This window comes from Magnolia sinica, chromosome 15 (genome assembly GCF_029962835.1).
Source record: "Magnolia sinica isolate HGM2019 chromosome 15, MsV1, whole genome shotgun sequence".
In the NCBI taxonomy this organism is placed as follows: Eukaryota; Viridiplantae; Streptophyta; class Magnoliopsida; order Magnoliales; family Magnoliaceae; genus Magnolia; species Magnolia sinica.
This window is the reverse complement of record NC_080587.1, coordinates 53,322,668-53,343,581: the sequence shown is the minus strand read 5'-3', so window position 1 is coordinate 53,343,581 and position 20,914 is coordinate 53,322,668. Positions and strand designations below refer to the sequence as shown.

The following is a 20,914-nucleotide window of genomic DNA, read 5'->3' as shown; positions in this document are numbered from 1 at the left end:
GTCGATAACATTCATGCCTTGCATTACATAGTTTTGGTACAGCTGATAGCATTCATGGACTTACCGCATATTTTTTTCATTACTCTGATATTGCACACTTAGCGCTTGCCTTGCGCACACACTTACACCACCCTCTAAGCTTTTGTAAGCTTATGCACGACCGTTGCGTGCAGGTGCCGTCGGACAGCAGCAGCGTTGAGGTAGGAGCGCCATCTGATTATTTTGGAGTTTTTTATCACCTTGTATTTCCCTTTCCCCATTGTACTTAAAAGTTTTTGATGTAGTGGATATGTGGTGATGTTGTTTTGTGACTTGGTTATGCTCCATTACAAAAAAAAATTCATACTGAAAATCCTCTTTGTAGGATCCCAGGATCGGAATCTGGCGTGTAAGTGTCGGAATCCGAGAATGGGGTACTACGGAGGCTGTCGGCGCTGGATTCGGCGATCGGAAATTTTGTCAGCCCGTTTTTCGAGTTTGGGGCGTGACAGAAATTAGTATCAGAGCTTACCTTGGGAATACCTAAGGATCACATCACATATCTTCTATGAACTTTGTGTGAAAAGGTTCTGAGTCTGAATAACTTAGCAATTTTTTTAACATAGACCCTTAACGTTTATGCCTTCGAGAATTCTCAAGGTTGATAGGCCCTTGTTTCTTCTTATAGTACATAATGGCTAGAAGATCGACCTGAGTGAATCCCGCTCCACCACCTGCGACTCCCGCTCCACCACCCACTACTCTCGCTTTACCACCTGCGACTCCCGCTCTGCCACTGGATATCGCTGCTTTCTATCCCGAGGATGCCACTCCCTTACCTGAGACCGGTGCGGATCCGACCGTACCCGTGAGTGCCACCCAGGTGTAGCAGATGCTTCAGGTGATGACCGTTATTCTTCAGGGGCAGAGTAGGCGTCCCACTGTTACACCAGCTGAGGCCGAGCAGGAGCGTGCAAGTGCCCTTCTCAAGGACTTCCGACAGCACGATCCTCCGCATTTTCGGGGCGAGCCTGACCCTACTGCAGCAGAGATATGATGCTCCGAGGTGGAGAAGATATTTGACACCATGAGATGTACGACCCAGCAGCGATTCCCATTGGCTGTATTCCTTCTCCAGGATGAGGCTCAGCATTGTTGGGCATCTGTAACCCGATTGGTAGCGGCCGATTTTGAGTGGACCTGGGAGGACTTTGTGAACTGGTTTGACCGAAAGTTCTTTTCTGAGCATGTGCAACAGCAGCGCATTAGAGTTTGAGACTTTAGTCCAGGGAGACATAACTGTGTCCCAGTATGAGGCACATTTCGTCGCACTATTGAGCTTCACGACGTATCTTATTGATGATGAGGGGCGAAAGGCCCGCCGTTTTGAGAACGGTTTACGTCCTCCCCTCAGGAGTTGTGTGATCGGACACCTGCTTCCGACATTTGAGCAGATCATGGAGAGGGCATAGATTTATGAGTCAGATTGGGCCAGTTTGCAGAGAGCCTGTGACCAGAGAGGAGATCAGAAAAGGAAGGCGCCCTCTGGTAGTTTCCAGCAGCAGCAGCATCGTTCACAGCAGCGACGCATGACCCATCCAGCATTTCGAGCACCAGCAGTACCCCCAGCACCACCTCCGGGACCGTTCGCAGGTACTTGCTTTGGGTGCTGTAGGACAGGACATCGCGTGCACGAGTGTCCCCATCCACAGCGGCAGTAGCTGAGGGCATCACATCAGCCCCCACCACAGCCACCACAGCAGCAACAGCAACCACAGCACCAGCCTCCAGGGCCTCCCCCACAATAGCAGAGGCAGTAGATCAGGCCGCCACAGCGGCAACAGCATCAGCAGAGATCTTAGAGGGGACCTGCACCTCCCCAGCAGGGGAAGATTTTATGCCGCACAACAGGACCCTCAGTCATCAAGAGGGGTTGTCGAGGGTACTCTCCCTATTTCTGCATGCATTGCACATGTATTGTTTGACTTTGGTGCATCGCATTCCTTTGTGGCCGCTGATTTCTGTCGATCGACCAGTTTGTCGATGGAGTCTGCTCGCGAGGGTTTGTCAGTATCGACGCCCTTAGGGAAGACTGCAGTATTATACCAATTTTATGCATCTTGCCCCGTTTTGATTGGGGATATCTTCTTGCCTGTCGACCTATTCGTATTACCGATGTCCGAGTTTGATGTTGTCTTGGGCATGGATTGGCTCTCCGAGTACCATGCCATATTAGACTGCTCCGCAAGGACAGTCACGTTCTGTATACCCGGCATGCCAGAGTTCCAGTTTGTTGTCAAGCCCAGAGGAGAACAACTCTCTTGCCTGTTATCGTGCACCATTGAGGAGTCAGTTGCTTTGTGTATCGACCAACTGCCGGTCGTTTGTGGTTTTCCCGATGTGTTCCAGGAGATTCAAGGGTTACCACCGCGTCGGCACACTGAGTTCCAGATTGATCTCATGCCCAGTACCGCGCTTATTTCGAAGGCCCCGTATCGTATGGCACCGTTAGAGTTACAGGAACTGCAGAAGCAGTTGGACGAGTTGCGCGAGTTGGGCTTTATCCATCTGAGTAGTTCGCCATGGAGAGCGCCGGTACTCTTCATGAAGAAGAAAGATGACTTGTTAAGGCTTTGCGTAGATTACCGCGAGCTTAACAAGGTCACAATCAAGAACAAGTACTCGCTTCCGAGGATCGATGATTTGTTTGATCAGCTGCAAGAGGCGAAGTTCTTTTTGAAGATAGACTTGCGGTCCGGTTATCATCAGGTTCGGGTTCGAGATGAAGATATCCCGAAGATAGCCTTCAGGACTCGCTACGGTTATTTTGAGTTCCAGGTTATGTCTTTTGGACTGACCAATGCGCCTGCAGTGTTCATACAGTTGATGAACGAGGTCTTCCGTCCGTATCTCGACCAGTTTTTTGTAGTGTTCATCGACGACATTCTGATCTATTTAAGGACCCATGAGGAGCATGAGCGGCATCTAAAGATTACATTGCAGACCCTCCGTGCACACCAGCTTTAGGCGAAGCTGGAGAAGTGCGAGTTCTGGCAGGAGGAGTTGAAGTTCTTCGGTCTTGTGGTGATGAGGCAGGGTGTCGCCGTGGACCCCTCGAAGATTGATGCCGTGCGTCAGTGGGGCCAGCCCACGAACGCGTCTGAGATCCGCAGTTTTCTTGGTTTAGCGGGCTACTACTGATGTTTTATTGAGGGATTCTCTCGTATTGCAGCCCCGTTGACCAGGTTGACCCAAAAGGGTGCCGAGTTCGTGTGGAGCGGCGATTGTGAGTGGGCATTTATGGAGCTAAAGGACTGCCTCACGTCCGCTCCTGTCCTCACTCTTCCTTCTGGGAATGATGGATTTATTGTATTTACCGATGCCTCACGAGTCGACTTGGGTGTTGTCCTGATGCAGCACGGGAAGCCGGTGGCTTATGCGTCTCGTCAGCTCAAGGTCCATGAGCTGAACTACCCCACGCATGATTTGAACTGGCGGCAGTGGTCTTTGCACTAAAGGTGTGAAGGCACTATCTTTATGGGGTGAGGTTCGAGCTCTTCTCCGACCACAAGAGCTTGAAGTATCTGTTCTCTCAGTCCGAGCTGAACATGAGGCAGAGGCGTTGGATGGAGCTCTTGAAAGACTATGATTTTGATCTTCAGTACCACCTAAGCAAGGCGAACGTGGTGGCAGATGTCCTCAGCCGTCAGCCACGAGGCCTGGTGGCACACATGATGATTCAGGAGTGGAGGATGCTCGAGGATATAACAGAGTACGACTTCGAGTTTGGTCTGCAGTCTTCTATCGTTTAGTTATCGAGTCTGTCGATTCAACTCTCTCTTGTCGTAAGGGTGATCGAGGCTCAGCAGACAGACAAGTCGTTACAAGATTACCAAGCAGAGGCAGCATCTGAGAATCAGACAGATTGATAGATTGGTTCTGATGGTGGACTTCACTTCAGAGGCCGATTATGTGTTCCAAATATTCCTGAGTTACGCCGAGATCTTATGACTGAGGCACATCGATCGCGATTTTCTATCCACCCTGGCTCGACGAAGATGTATCACGATATGAGGCATTAGTATTTTTGGTCGGGGATGAAGCGCCAGATGTCAGTTTTGTGGCCGAGTGTGACACGTACCAGCGTGTTAAGGCCAATCATCAAAGACTCCCTAGTCTATTGCAGCCGTTGAGTGTCCCGATGTGGAAGTGGGAGCACATATCTACCAATTTTATCATGAGTTTGTCGAGGACACAGCGTGATCATGACGCCATTTGGGTTGTTGTGGACCGTCTGACATAGTCGGCACATTTTCTTACGATTCGTGAGACTTGGCATACAGACCGGCTCGACAAGATGTTTGTTGATGAGATCGTGAGACTACACAGCGTTCCTGTCTCGATCATTTCAAACCGAGACCCGAGGTTCACGTCTCAGTTTTGGAGGAGCTTCTAGAGAGCGATGGGCACCGATTTGCAGCTTAGCACTGCATATCATCCGCAGATCGATGGCTAGACCGAGAGGGTCAACCAGATCCTTGAGGATATGCTTCGGGCTTGCGCGATTGATTTCTCGGGTGGTTGGGACGAGCACCTGCGATTGGCTGAGTTCGTGTACAACAACAGTTATCAGGCGACCATTGGCATGACTCCTTTTGAGGCATTATACGATAGACCTTGTAGATCTCTGAGTTGTTGGGCCGAAGTTGGAGAGCGGAGTCTCCTAGGTCCCGAGCTTGTGCTGCAGACGTCAGAGACTATTGACATCATCAGGCAAAGGATGCGCACAGCTCAGAGCCGGCAAAAGAGTTTTGTTGAGTGTCAGCGTCGTCCCTTAGAATTTACCGTTGGGGACCATGTGTATCTCAAGGTCTCACCCATGAAGGGTGTGGTTCGTTTTGGAGTGAAGGGCAAGCTTGCCCGGAGATTTATAGGACCTTTCGAGATCACCGAGCGCGTTAGCGCTGTGGCCTATCAGCTTGCCTTACCATCTCAGTTGTCTGGCATCCACAACATTTTTCACGTCTCTATGTTGAGGAAGTGTGGGTCAGACATCGTGCCTGTTATTGATTGGCAGCCGTTGGAGGTTCGTGAGGACGCTTCTTACGTTGAACAGCCAGTTCATATCCTCGATCGAAAGGAGCAGGTCCTGCGGACCAAGGTGCCCTTGATAAAGGTGCAGTGGGGCCATCATAGTGTGGATGAGGCGTCTTGGGAACGCGAGGCGGAGATTCGCGAGCGCTATCCCCATCTTTTCGATATTTGATTATATGTTGTACTGTGTTTTGATTATATATGATGTTATGTTTTCTATTTCCTTATGAGTTACGGTTAGCTACAATGGTAGTGCAAATTTTGAGGATAAAATTTTTATTAGGTGAGGAGAGCTGTAAGACCCGTATCCTAGTCCGTACTATTCCGTCGACTGCCGCAATCCTTCCCGTCGAATTCCGGCAACCTGCGACCTATAATCGACGTTTGCGCGCGATCCTAAGCCATATCCTATAGATTTGAGTCAGCTTAATCCGAGCCATGTACCATTGCGACCGCACCGTGGCCGCGTCTCGTGCGCCAACCCAACGCTTATATCATAAGATGTGGACCATGTATTATAATGGCCGTGGACCGCATATTGCGGGACCCACCCATCCCATGTGGCACCAATCTCTAGGTAATCATGAGGGTGATGGATGACATCACCCTAGCTATAGCCACCCTATCTTAGTTATAGCCACCGTACCCTAGCTATAGCCACCCTACCTTAGCTATAGCCACCGTACCCTAGCTATAGCCACCCTACCCCCTAGCCTTCTTACAAACATTTATTACTAGTCACCATCCCTTACAAGTAATCACGGCCTACTTAAGCTACTCTCTCTCTCTTTACAACTCTCTTTCTCTCTCTCATTTCTCAAACCCACATTCCCAAGCAAGGAAAATTCCACGTCCAAGCCTTCCCATGGAGAGAAAAATGTGATTTGGCGTCCCACTTCCCATCCTAAAAATCCTTCATCCAAGCCATCCACTTCTCATCTCCCTCCATCAAAGTGAAGCACAAGGAGATCGGCTTTCTAACGGACCAAGAAGATCGACGGTGGGTGCTCATTAGGCTAGATTTTTCATATTTTGATGATGGGCTAAGTGAGGCCTACCGATTGATGGTATGGATCTCATTTTGGACCCTAGGTGTGGCCGATGGCCCACCTTAATCCTTATGATCATTCCATGGTGAGGCCATTCTCCATGGACCCCATCATGATGTTTATTTTATTTGCAAGGATAGAGGTCATCTAGACCTTTCATTTTAGTGGAGAAGTAATCTCTACCATTGATTTTTTTTGATTTGGTGGGCTCACATGTAATGGGACCCACTTGATGTATGATTGGATGTATGGAAGGGAGGGCTCATAGTGACAGAGCCCTCCATGCACGTGTGTCTCTCTCTCTCCCTATCTTTTTCATTTGTTTTGTGTGTGAGGGTATGATTGTGTGGCCCACTCAAGGAGTTGTGAGTTGTCCAAACCGTTCATCAAAGGGACCTCACCTTGATGTGGGTCTCATGTACCCCATCCAAACATTTGGTGGCCCACCCTAGTAGCACTTCTGTGGGTGGGGCCCACCTTAAATGGGTTAGATGCGGCCGTCCAGCGTCCCTGGACACTGGACGGGATACACAGTGAAGTGTGAAGTGTGAGTTGACAGTGGGTGTACTAACGTCCAGACAAAAAGGGGATTTGGGGTGTACTGCTCATGCAGCCCCACCTTGATGTATTTATTCAATCCACACCGTCCATTTCTTTCCTCAGCTCGTTTTAGACGTTGAGCCGAAAAATGAAGTCCATCCGATCTTCTAGCAGGCTATACTGCATAAAAAAGTGATTTCTATCGTTGAAAAACCACCCTGTCGTTTCTTTACACCGAAAAATATCTGATATTGGGCTTGTTTGGCTTGTCTTGAGCTATGAGAACCAGTGGGTGGGGTGGATTCGCTTGATGCCAGCCCCACACGTGAAAAACCTCAGAAAAATCGATTTTTCTAAAAAAAAATAGTAAATAGGCAGCAGACACTGCTGCTGCCAGAGGCGCAGGCATCGCTTACCGCGTGGAGGCGGGCTACCGTGTAGGCAGGGACCCACCGCTCCATCTGTGGGCCCCACCCTGATGTATATTTGCCATCCAACCCATTCATATGGTGGGCCACCTCCATCAGTGGGCCCCCTCCAAATTTCAGCTACATCCAAGACTCAGGTGGCCCACATCAGAGGAAACAGTGGGGTTGAACTGTTTGCCATTGAAACCCATTTTTGGGTCCACAGAAGTTTTGGATCAAGATGAAATTTGTTTTTCCCTTTCAGCCAGGTACGTGTGTCCTTATTAACGGATTAGATGGCATATAGACATGGTGGTGGGCCCCTCATGGGACCCACAGTGATGTACATGTTTCATTCTCACCGTCCACTGACGGTGGACGGTGAAACCCCCCCTTACGTTTTCTATCGGGACGGTGTGTGTGTGCGCGTGTGTGCATGTGTATTTGTATGTGTATATATATATATATATATCCATATATATATATATATATACATAATTATATTATATATAATATTGTACATATATACTTTATATAAATTATATATTATATTATACATAATATATATATGATGGTGGGCCTTCATGTGGACCCCTCACCATGATGCTTGTGTCACATGCAACTATCCAACCATTTTGAAAGCTCTTTTTAAAGGCTTGAGACTAAAAATAAGACAGATCTATAGTCCAAGTGGACCCCACTTTGGTATAAAATAAGGCCATAGGATTAGGCCCATCTCGCTGTATTATGGCCCATTGTTGGGGCCCACTTGAGTATAGACATGGGGCCCAATTGGTGTGGCCCATCTGATGTACATAAGGCCCATGTGATTAGGCCCATTCAATGTATTTGTGACCGTTGTTGAGGCCCACCTTGATATGAATATAAGGCCCATGTTATAAGGCCCATTGTGCTGTATTCAAGGCCCATGGGTTATGGCCCATTGCAATGTGCACACTGATGCGGCCACTTGATTTATATAAGGCCCATATGAGGTGGCCCATTTGATGTATCTAAGGCATATGGGTCGAGGCCCAATAAGAAGTATATAGGTCCATTACAATGTGTGATTCCCTATGGTTTAGGTAATGATATTTTATGGTTGGCCATGCCTTAGGAGCAATGTTGGTTTGACGTCCACGTTGTAAGAATAATGTTGGTTAAATGTCTGCATTATAACTCTCCTTAGGGCCCATTGGTGGGCCCATACTTGTTGAGGGTTCATCACTTTGTAACATGTTTAGTATATCTCCGTGATTCATGCCCATACGCATCATATGTATGCTTGATATGAGGAATGTTTGATCATTGCACAAGCCGTTGGGCTGAGACATTTACGGGACTCCTTATGAGATGGAGTACCCCACATGAGCGCGTGGTATGCGCGAGATTGCTGCATGACTGACGATGTGACTCATGCATTTCGCATTGTGTGTCGTGATTCACTACACGCCCTAGCGACATCAGGGTCATGGCCTTCATAGGCACATCGTGGATGGTCGTATTGAATACTGAAAATATTGGCTTTAGTATGGTGGGCACTTAGGATGTCCTTGGGTGAAAATCCCAAAAGCTTTTGGTACCAGGAGATGCTCCAACGTCTAGACCGAGTGGATACATGAGCGCCTGAGTGCTGAATACCAGTAGGCCGCGTCTCCCACTGTGTCGTGGTCGGTTGGAAGGGGGTGTGGCTTTATCCGTCCAAGTGAGGGGGCTATAAGCTAGGCTGAGTTTGACCAGCTCGCAAATGAGTCCGCTATCGACGAGCCGGGTAGGTATTGGCAGACTACTGGTCAAGCGGATAGTGTGGTCTCTTCCACTTACTTGACTGTGCAGCTAGGGAGGAGACAGTCAGTGTGAGGTGTATTAGACCCCGGTGATATCCAGAGGAACTGTACTGATATGTGTACTTGATGAGTACTGGCACGCTTGCTTTGCATCTCGCATATGACATTTGGCTACATAGGCCTCGCATCGCATGGCCTTAGTATGGTCGATAGCATTCATGTCTTGCATTACATAATTTTGGTACAACTGATAGCATTCATAGACTTACTGCATATTTTTTTCATTACTCTGATATTGCACACTTGGCACTTACCTTGCGCACACACTTACACCACCCTTTAAGCTTTTGTAAGCTTATGCACGACCGTTGCGTGCAGGTGCCGTTGAACAGCAGTAGCGTTGAGGCAGGAGCGCGCATCTGATCATTTTGAAGTTTTTTATCACCTTGTATTTCCCTTTCCCCATTGTACTTAAAAGTTTTTGATATAGTGGATATGTGGTGATGTTGTTTTGTGACTTGGTTATGCTTGTGGTTATGCTCCATTACAAAAAAAAATTCATACTGAAAATCCTCCTTGTAGGATCCCAGGATCGGAATCTGGCATGTAAGTGTCGGAATCCGAGAATGGGGTACTACGGAGGCTGTCGGCGCTGGATTCGGCGATCGAAAATTTTGTGAGCCCGTTTTCTGAGTTTGGGGCGTGACACTTCTTTCGTAAGTAATTTTTATAATCAATGGGTAGGAAACCCAGATTTTTTCGACCACCATATTGCTTACTTAGATAATCTACGGTTGCTTTAGGTGTTATTCCTGAATCATTTGCCATATCCACTTCAGCTTTTTGAACATTAGTCAAGCCTCTTTGTGATCTTAATATATATACCTTTGATGGTGAAACAACCTCATGGTTATGCTCCGCCACAAGGCCGGTTACACAATATTTTCCATTTTCTTGAAGCTTCAAACTCATGCTTGCTTGACATTCAGTTCTTGTAATTGGACGATTAAACTTCGGTTGATTGATTTGTTTCTTTTCATATTTTCGACCTTCTTTAGAACAACAAAATCTTCTTTGAAGTATGACCCCATCTGATTTGCTTATCCAATCTTTTTGAACACTGAATCCTATCTTCTCAGCATAACTATTGTAATACTTATATGCACTCTCATCAGAAGTGAACTCCATTCTGACTTTTGGTTGTTCATCAAACTTTTCATATGCATTGACTAGTACATCTTGTTTTCTTCTTGATCCTCTATTTGTTGGCTTGCTTCTTGATCCTCTATTTGTTTGCTTGCTTCTTGATTATATATTTCAACATCAAATTTCAACCTCTGACATGGTTGAAAAAATGATTGACTTTCAAAAGCGTTATCATCCATTTCACTACCTACAAAAGTAAAAATCACAAAATAGAGTAAAGTCAGAATCATTCAAATGCTAACCCAAAGAAATGGAAATCATATTTTTTTAGATTTATCGAACCTTCAGTTGGTTAAATTTCAAGAGATGAATATTCATAGTTACAAGGCTAATGCAAATGCAAGATATCATTGTTGTGTAGGTTTTTGGATAAAGAAATAAAGGAAAAAAATGTCTTGACCATGAAGTGAAGTGACAGGCATGTTGATCAATGTGCTAAGGCCGGCAATAGGTCGTACATCTAGGATTTAGCCCCTAAACTTGGCCCAAGGACTAGTGTGGGTTTATTTTTTTATTTTTTATTTTTTACACAGAAGATGCTAAAAAACGGATAGGACAATAAACAACAACCCCAATGATGAAGATTGAGGGACATGGTCAATAAAATGCAAGGCTGTGCTTACATCATGAAAGCCATGGCCCACTTATTCTAAGCTTAGCATAAAGTCCTAAGACACTACCATAACATATCACATTTTCGAACTCTTAGGCAACATCTTTTTTCTTAAGTGGAAAGAGCGCCATCAAGTTCGGTTTACGGTGATTTGAAACTTCAGATGGCCGCCCTCATATTCCACAGTCATCCAAGAGTCAGAGAAAGGATCATGGCACATTCCCATGGAAGGAGAATGTGGCAGTGAGGAATTGAGGACTTGACTTTGTATAAACAGGCGGAAAACAGATGGTCCGGGTGAAATTCCTATCAGTTTGGATGCTAATTTAAATGGCTTAATCACTTTATCCATCCAAACAGTTGATTGTGGTACCATTGTTGCAGAGAATGATATGCAGAACTTCTTGACTGCATCTGATCAACTTCTTACATCTCAACTTCTTGGTGACAAGACTTCAGTCGTGACAAGCAAGAGAAAAGATAGATCCCCTTTTCTTCGTAGACTTCAATAGCAACTGCTGCAAATCCATTGGTGTTTGGGGTGCATGTTCGTGATTACAATTTATCTAAGAGGCGATGGTAGATCGACACTTTTAATGTGAGTAATTGCATATTTGAAGTATACATATAGATAAGCAGAATTTTTGAGTTTGTGGTGGGGCAGATGTTTGCAAGCTAAACATGACTAAATCCAGTCAATTAATGGTTTGTTTGTGTGGCCAAGGATATTCGTATTGAATGGATTGGGGCGGCTTGGATGGTCGGAACTACATTATGTACGTGGCCCTTCTCCAATTCTAACGATGGGATAAGAATGGCTCCGAGCGTTTTCACCGTAGTTGCTACTTTTACATGGAGGTTTTGGCATATGCGGTGAATTGACCGACCTCCAAAATGGCCATGTGTGTGGTAGCTGCTGGGTTTGTAATTTATTTAATATTGAATTTTTGAGCTGATAATTCTTAGTTAAAGCAAGAGATAAAAGTCCCATTAAACATCAGTTTGATTGGCGTTCTATGAGTTGCTGCGACTATTACGTGTGGTAAACACACAATACCATGCTTGTTGGTTCTTCTTTGAAGTGTCGCTAGAGCAGTTAAAGGGTGAAGATGATGCGGTCACAGGTCATGACGCTCTCTACTTCTACTCTGAGAATAGCTATTACACCCACTAGTGTGAATGGAGAATTACCATCGCACCCCACATGCTAACATAGAATAACTGTGATATATCCTGACCATTCACAATATACAAAAATCATTTACAATTCATAATAATCAAAGTCGTTTTGGTAAACTCAAAATAAAGGCCATGTTTTTTTTAAAAAAAATTATTGCATATGTACCGTTGGATCTTCTCGTTTAGAGATTCTTAGCACAAAACCTCGATCCAATTGATGGAATGTTGACAGTGAAACTTACCTGGTTAGTGGCACATTGGAATATGTCCTGCGATGCTCTCACCCTTTTAAATTTGAGACAGAGTGAAGAAAAAAAAACTAAAAATGGGGTTTACCTGTTCACGGCGGAAACGGAGGCTAACGGAAGTGACGTGCAGGAGCATTCATTACAGAACAACTTATTGGTATTCCACCAACCACAATTTGCCACATCACTTCAGTAGCCAAAAGGCTACTGAAGTGTTCAGTATCCAATCCACTCTCCTGAAATTGAGACTCCTCAGGAATCAAGCCAATCTAACCATTCATGGGTAATCATGAAAATTAGAGGTTTTAGTAGGTTGTTCATTGTTTTTTATTATATGGCTATGTTGTTTTTATGTGATCCCACTCTGTTTCAACATTAAAATCATGGGTTCATGGGTTCAAGTGCCCATGTAATGTGGGTGGGTGTGTGAGTGTGTAAATAAAATAAAAAGATGGACAACTACATACAAAACCATTGACAACCATCTAAAAACCTTCTAATTCGTAGGGTGGCCCACATGATGGTTGATTATGCTAAATTTTGGGGTGTTTTATGGTCAGGTGTATGGACAAGTTAAATGTGTGGCCTCATCAGAAATATTTATAATTTCTATAAACATTGTAGAGGATATAGCCTCTCCTAGGGAGAGAAGTTTTCAAATGTATTTCCTTTTTTTGTTGTTTTTTCATCAATGTTATTTACAAATTAACCACGGAGACCGGAGATCGTATACTTAGAAGAGTAAATGAGCATATGCTAATAATAAACTAATGTAATTTTAGCTATGGACTAAAAACCTCTCACTTTTAAATTATTTTCCAAAATTTGTCTATAATTTTCACCACTTGCAATTAAAATTCTTATTGTTAATTAACAAATGAGCTTTTGTATTTTTGTATTAGGGCGATTGGTTGTAATGCCCTGAACTTTTTGATACTCGAGAATCAAAAGTCCTCAAGCATTGCCGTGAAAAGTAGCATAATAATTACACGTGAGTCTGACTGATTGAGAACGATCTTCATCCAAGAATTAACTCCTCCGACTGTTGATCATGTAGGTTGATATATGTACCTTCCTTTGACTAAATCGACAAAATAACCCCCTATCCGTAATGATTTAGATGTACATTATTTTATAAAATTTACTTGGAAACGTTCCTACTACCATATAGACCCCTTAGATGTCACAAAATTCTTAGATTATCAATAATTACGATAATGCCACTAACCTAGACCCTTGAATTCTAGATCACGTAGTTTTCACGATCCATTTAATGAGAAAAGTTATACCATGCTTAGGGATCATAAATTAGCCGTTCATGTTGAAATTTAGCCCTTAGATCATTGTAGAAAGGGCCCTGTGGATAGATCATCCAATAAACATCGATTTTGGGGCCCATCTGACCCTTGGATATGTTTCAATATTGAGCTCAACCCCTTAAAGAAAGTGGATAAGCGAATGGACGGTGAAGATCGAAGCAAAGATATCACTATGGGCCCCACACGAGTGTTGCGCACGCACCACAGGGGTGCACTCGCGGTGCACTGTACATGAGAGGATTCTTCCTCCTCTCTGACATCCGCTGGGACGATTGATGGCCCACCATCACCATCTGGATGGACAATCCAAGCCGTCCATCACGTATGAACCCCATTTTCGACCAGACCCTAGCTTCTCTCCCAAATTTCAACTCTCCCAACGATTCGCAACTGAAACTTCCCGCGTCCATGATTTAAACGGACCAGGTCTGTTTAAAGGCCTGGTGGGCCACCCATAAGACCCCTTAAGATGATCCAGTCCATCCATCTTGATCAGAAGGAAAAACCGACCGGACATCAGCCCTCTTACAGTCCGTGTCAACAAGGATGAAAGCCTATTCGCACCGCAAATCCCGTAAACTCTGTTTGCGCAATTCGTGATTGGGTCAGGCATCGGTTATTGCAGATCATTGTGGGCCTCTATCTTAGAGGTGATAGCAAATCTGTGTCGTCCATCCTGTAGGGATGGAAAATTCAAACAAGACCTAGTGTCACGCCGGTTTGCAAGAATGTGGGAGTTAAGTGCTCTATTTTTCTTGGCTGCATAAATAGACTTACGCAGAGAAGTTTCTGGACTTCAGACAGTCTATAAAAGGGCTCTATTGCCGCAAGAATAAGAGTAAAAAATGTGGGGGAGAGAGAGAGAGAGAGAGAGAGAGAGAGAGAGAGAGAGAGAGAGAGAGAACGGTGCAGTCAGCCAGGCCTGCTGCCATCCAGCAGGGGAGGAAGAAAAGAAGGAAAAGAGAAGAAGAAAAGAAAGAGAGAAGGAAAGAAAGAAAGAAAGAAAAGAAAGGAGAAGGAGAAAGAAAGAAAGAGAAAGAGAAAGAAAGAGAGGAAGGGAAAAAGAAAAGAGAAAGGAAAGAAAAGAAAAGAATAGGAAGAGAGAGAAAGAAGGAGAGAGAGAGAGAGAGAGAGAGAGAGAGAGTTCACCTGGGGTCAAGTTAAATCAAGTCAACTCGGCTGGGGCTTGCTATAATGCTGCCCCGAGTTTGGTTTAGGACAAGATTTAGTGCTCTACGGAACATCTAACCTTAACAGTGGGTAGATAGATAACCAAAGGTGAGGGTTTTATCCTTTGAGCTTACATTAATTTAACCCGCTAAATTCATTCTGCTTTTATACATTCCTTTATGAATTTGATCTTGCCTTTACATGTATTTTATCTGGCCTTTTACATATCACTTTGAATCTCCCATACTATTATATGTTTCACCATCAATTATGGCCTCTTTCATGCCTTTTACGATGTGAATTATCATGCATTTTCATACCTTTAATGATGGTAATTATTCCGCCTTCCATGTTTATATTTTTTTGATAATTATCCTATCAATTGAGGTGGTTAATATCCTTACCACTACTAGCCCTTTGGGTTTACGACATGATGTCAAATGCAAGTGATTTCTTTGAATTTATGTGAGGCCATGGATACGAGCCTTGTCCTGCCTTATCAAATTAATTGAGCTGGCCCTTGTCACTCTTCTTATTATTAGGTTGGCCTTGCCACTCTCCGTATGATAGAGTTGACCATTATCACTTTTCTCTTATTATAATTGGCCTTGCCACTTATGTTGAGTTGACACTTGTTGCTCTTTTTTTTTAAAAAATTATATTGGCCTCGTGCCGTCTATCTTTACGGCTTGGGCATGTGTCTTGCTATTCCAGAACCTCCATAATTCAATTTATATTCTTCATGATTCAAATTCTGTTATATTCTTTATGATTCAATTTATCTCTATAAGTGCAAATGATGTGTAAGATGTATCACAATTAGTGATTCAAATATTTTATCATGGACGTAATGCGCTTTGGGTAGAGACCCTCTTGGTTCACGTAATTTCATGAGCCTTTGGGTAGTAGTGCACAAGTCGATGTGTGTAATTCGTAAATGTAGTGTCACATTATTTTCGAGATTGGATGTCGCAAATAATCGCTCCATGATCAAGTTGTGTCACGTAATTCACCTAGCTCATGTGTTGTGCGCCTTGAGGAGTTCACGTAAATCCATGATAGCGTTGGCCATGCCAGAGAATATTCGTATAGTGAGAGTGCGGGTCGAGCCGGTTTTCTATAAATCGTATTCCACATTGTGATGATCACTATGTATGATGAGCCCCACATACTTTGTTAGGCATGCATCTCATGTAGGTTGTTAGCGCATTCTGATATTATCATATTAATGGACTATGGGACATATCAAAACCCTTACATTACTTGTATGAATATCTTGAATTAATGTTAATCTTAAAGGATAACCATCACTATGAGTAGGGCATTGACTCTCTCCTAACCGTACAGATTATGCAGGTGACGCACAGATTAAAGAAGTAGTGAACGATCTCCCTAAAGAAGATTATGTTGAAAGATTAAGAAGACAATTTGTGACTTAGTTTTATACTTCTGCTCCGAACTCGATAAATATAATAAGATTCCATTGAGAGGGCATTTGATTATTCTTTTTACTTTGATGAAATATAATCAATATAGTTGATTTTATTCTTGTGAATGTTACCTTCATAAATGTATCTGGATGTGATCCAAATGAAAAAAAATAAGGTGCGATTTTTCAAAGCATCCAAATTATATATCATTAACACCCAGTTTCCTCAAACATAAGTACGAACTCTAGCCGTGAAAATTCGGGATATTACATTGGTACTACCCCACCAGGACGTAGCTGGAGACGGACGGTCTTGTCAAGGGTTCTTTTGAGGCCCATGGTAATATATGTGTTTTATCCAAGCCATCTATCCATTTTGAAAAATCATTTCAGGGCATGAGCCCAAAAAGGAGGTAGATCAAAAACTCGAGTGATCCACACCACAGGAAGTAGTGGTGACAATGACCACCCACTGTTTAAACCTTCCTAGGGCCATCGTGATGTTTATTTGCCATCCAACTTGTTCACGAGATCACATAAACTTAGATGAAGGGTTAACATAAATATTAACTTGATCCAAAACTTTCATGGTCCCCAAGAGGATTTCAGCTAGGCATTCAATCCTCCATGTTATTTCATGTGGTGTGGTCCACTTGAACATTCAATCTGCTTCATTTTTTGGCTTATCACCTATTAAAATTGATGGATTGCGTGGATAAAACACATACATCACGATGGGCCCCATATAGCCCCTGATAGGATTGCCTGTCTAAAGCTAGGTCTTAGCAGGGGTAGTACCCAATCACCGCCCTTTTATTGATAAAATTCCCCTCCTTTTACTGCACTTATAGGCAGTGTGCTACCCTATAACTGCAACATTGCATCCCTGGCATACAAATGTAACAAAATATAATACAATGCAATTTAATCATGGGACCCATTCCAATAATCCTCGTTTACAATAACATCAAATTTTTACAATACAATAATATATATAAATGGTGGAGATTATACATACACACGATGTGCATGAAAGATATGTTTGTGATATTGATCCATCGATGTCAATTTTCCAGGCCAAGGAGTCTCTCCCTAATTTATCTCAATACCAAAAAATCAAGATAACCTAACATCTAATCATCTGATAAGAGACGATAAAGACGTATACCATCCACACAAGGGGACAACATGTGAGGATAATAGAATTTGATGAAGTGAATCTCTGCTCTTTCTCAAAATTTATCTCATTTTCCTCACACTCACACATTCCATAAGAGGACATGCAGGGCTAGCTCTTTCTCTTCTTTAGGATATGATGATCATATAAGGAGAGGTTATGGTTTCATTGGTGTATTCAGTATGGTGCTCTGCCACCCCACGGACTTTGGTAAACCTACTATAAAGGAAGCCCATCAATTCGTATCATTCATAGATATACTCATGATTCAATTCCTCTATTTTCATAATGTATTCACTAATTATCATATCACATGCTAATCAGAAGTGAGCCATCAGATCTTGGCCTTCAGGTTTTCATCTAAAATTGTGTTTTAAGTTCAAGTAACACTATGATAGGATCATGAAATAGTGGCTAAGTTTTAGGAGAGGAGTGAATAGGACTTTTTAAAATTTTATACTTTAAAGCACTATAAGGCACCACCAATCACCTAGGGACACAATCTAATAGACTAATAGATGTACCAAGTTCAGCTAAAGTCTATAATAAAAGATAGTAAACAACATATAAGTAATTTATCTATTCATTCATAGACATTCAACAATTTGAAACAATTGTAAATAAAATTCATTCACCCCATTGCATGCAATGTATAGTGGTTTGGCTACTTGCTTACTCAACTCCTAGCAAACGCACTCTTTATAAGTGTACCAAATTTCACTGTCATAATACTTTTAAATTGGGTTTACCATAAACTTGTATAACCTACACAAGGTTTTACACGTTTTGCACCCATCGGTGGCCTACACAAGGTCTTGGCAAGTTTGGATTGCAAACTCTTGATTCTCTCCTACACATGGACTAATCGCGTATACTCCCACTAGAGGCCTACACAAGGTCTTATTGAGTTTGAGCCTTTAAACTCTTGAAACCCAATCTACAAAAAAAATAATAATAATAAATAAATAAAAAAATTGTTTCTAACAATGGACTCTAACACTAAGACTTAGCCGAATGAGCTCCATGATAGCACCATGTCCAAGATGCTTCTTCTTGCATGAATCAACCTCTCTTCAGCTCCCACAAACAACACCTTGTTTGGATGTGCTAATGTAGTGCCAACGTTGGGAGATGGGCTGATGAACCTAACAACAAGATTGAGGATCTATAGAGTATATTTTATGGTTCACCAAAGTTAACATTCAACAGCCTTTTTAAGACAAGTGATTTGTCTATTAAGATTAAGATCAGAGCTATTAACGAATGCTTGAGTTCATGATTTAATCCAAGCTTTGAATGCTCAATGTGCTAAATCACAATGATTGAATGATGAACTTAATGGGTTAGAGCTAAGGGAGAAGGATTTAAAGAAGACAAATAAATTGGAGAAGCTCTATTAAATACCATCCAAAATGCCCAACTGCCCAAGCCAATGTATAAATAAATGTGTTTATAACATCTTAAAAATGGCCAGAAAATAACTAGTTTGATCGATCGATCGATCGAGCTAAATTAATTTTCAACCAAATAAAAAAAACTCTCTGGACACTTTTGAGTGTCATCGATCTATTGAACTAGGTATGTTGATCGATCGTCCAAAAAGGATTTTAGGTAGAAACTTGCTGGATGTTTTTCATTACCTTCGATTGATCGAGTCAAGGCATCGATTGATCGATCCAAGCTATAGATTGATTGAGCCAAGGCATTGATTGATTGATCTAGGATGGATTTCTAGCAGAAACCTACTGGGCATTTTTTGCTGCCATCGATCAATTGAGCCAGGGCATAAGCATAAAGAAGATTTAACAATTTTCGGCATTTTGCAACAAGATGGGACAAGTCTAAGTTGTTCTTTTAGACTTCTCCTCTAGATTAAACAAGGTTATGAATTTCTTACTAGGGTCAACCCATCTAGAGAATTGGGTTTTGGGATTCACAAAAATTCTAATGCTTAAGGTTTTGGCAAACTAAGGTACCACACTATTTACTTGTTCCATCAAGCTTGTTAACGCAGTTCTTCGAATCTTCTTGTCTTCATCTATCAATATAGCTCATCGAACTTGACTAGACACAGCGATTGATAAACATATACACTTATAATCCCTCCTTTGTCAATTGCGTGACAAAACCTAGCCTAAACTTATCATGGTCCATACCAATGACTACTCAAAATATAAAGTCAAAACATCTCACTATATACATGATTTGCAATGATGAATTAGAAAATATGACATGTACAACAATAGACATACAATCTTGACTTCATTACTTCCCCTAAATCCTTGCACCAAAGAAAGCCTACAAAAAGATATATTGACTTTTCGATGGGAGTGTATTCTCTTCTTTTTTGTTAGTGATTGACAAAGAATTAAATGATATAGCATGTGTAACATAAATAACATTTAAGGATATACTAATAAGCGCAGAAAATATGTTAAAGATGGCAAGACATAATAAAAAACATCAATGCACAAGGGGAAACAAATGCAACAACACATAAAGATAGAGAATCAATATACACAAGTAATTCCCAAAGTTGTATATAGCTGAATAGCCCCATATATATATATATATATATATATATATATATATATATATATATATATATATATATATATATATATATATATATATATATATATATCATCCATAGGGAACCAAATCATCACCTATAGGAAGGAATAATACACATCCTCCACAAAAGACAATAATACACAACATCTCAAGGTTCACATATACTCTTGTAGCTTAATGAACCAGATGATTAAAAAAAAAAAACACACACACACATGCAATAACAACAACAACAACATTGTCTCTAATGTGCACAAATGATTTTACTGAAAGGATCAAGGGTCATCACATCATTGCGCTTGCAAGTCAAGAATGGTGCGATATCCTGAACTATGTGTTGGATCAATTGAACCATATGCTCCAAACGAAATAGACGTTCTCCATGATGAACGAGATCCTCACGTAGTTGGGCTTGATCGGCTATAAGATGTGATTGCTACTCTAAAAGTCTACACAACACGTCTGGTTGAGAAGATCCGGATGCATGTGATGTGCTCGGTGGAGCTCCAGAAGTCATAGAATGACAACGAGTATAAAATCACATGGGTGTCTTGGCCTGATGATCCGTTGTATCCTGCAAAGCTGTCTCTCGATGCTGAGATGGGCTTGGTGTGGGTGTTAGGCTAGATGGTCTACTTATGCCTCTTTCTTTGCTATTGGCTCTTTATCTGGTCGTGGCAGCTTCATCTTCTTTAGGGTCGACCAATTGATTTCACTAGAGATGACAGGAGAGCCTAGAGGAGTCTAAAATCCACATTCTCGGGTAAGTACATAGACGAGATACCTAAAAGGTAGAACAAAACCACAACTGGCTGACATGGCTGATGTGAGCTGATGCATGATCAAGGTCGGAAGGCACAGTCTATGTCCCTGACATGATACAAGGTCTCTACCATTTGTGATAACAAATTAACTTGATTACCTTTTTGAGGATAGACATTAGTCATTAAAATCAAGTGAAGGAGACGGAACCAATCGACATGTGTTTCACCTTAAGCGCATCACCCTTATGCTAGGGTACATTGTGACCATTGCATAAAGCTTAGGTCTTAGACTATGTGCTTTGCTTTAAGTGACAAGCTAAACTCTTTAATCCTATAGTTAGACTCAAATTTCCCAATAAGACATGCAATACGATTAACA

The 20,914-nt window shown here is 42.4% G+C and overlaps 1 pseudogene; it reads left to right on the top strand.

The window, feature by feature from the left end:
• Positions 1-2,253: 2,253 nt before the first annotated feature.
• LOC131226938 (aquaporin TIP4-1-like) overlaps positions 2,254-20,914 on the top strand; it is a 42,023-nt pseudogene continuing 23,362 nt past the window's right edge.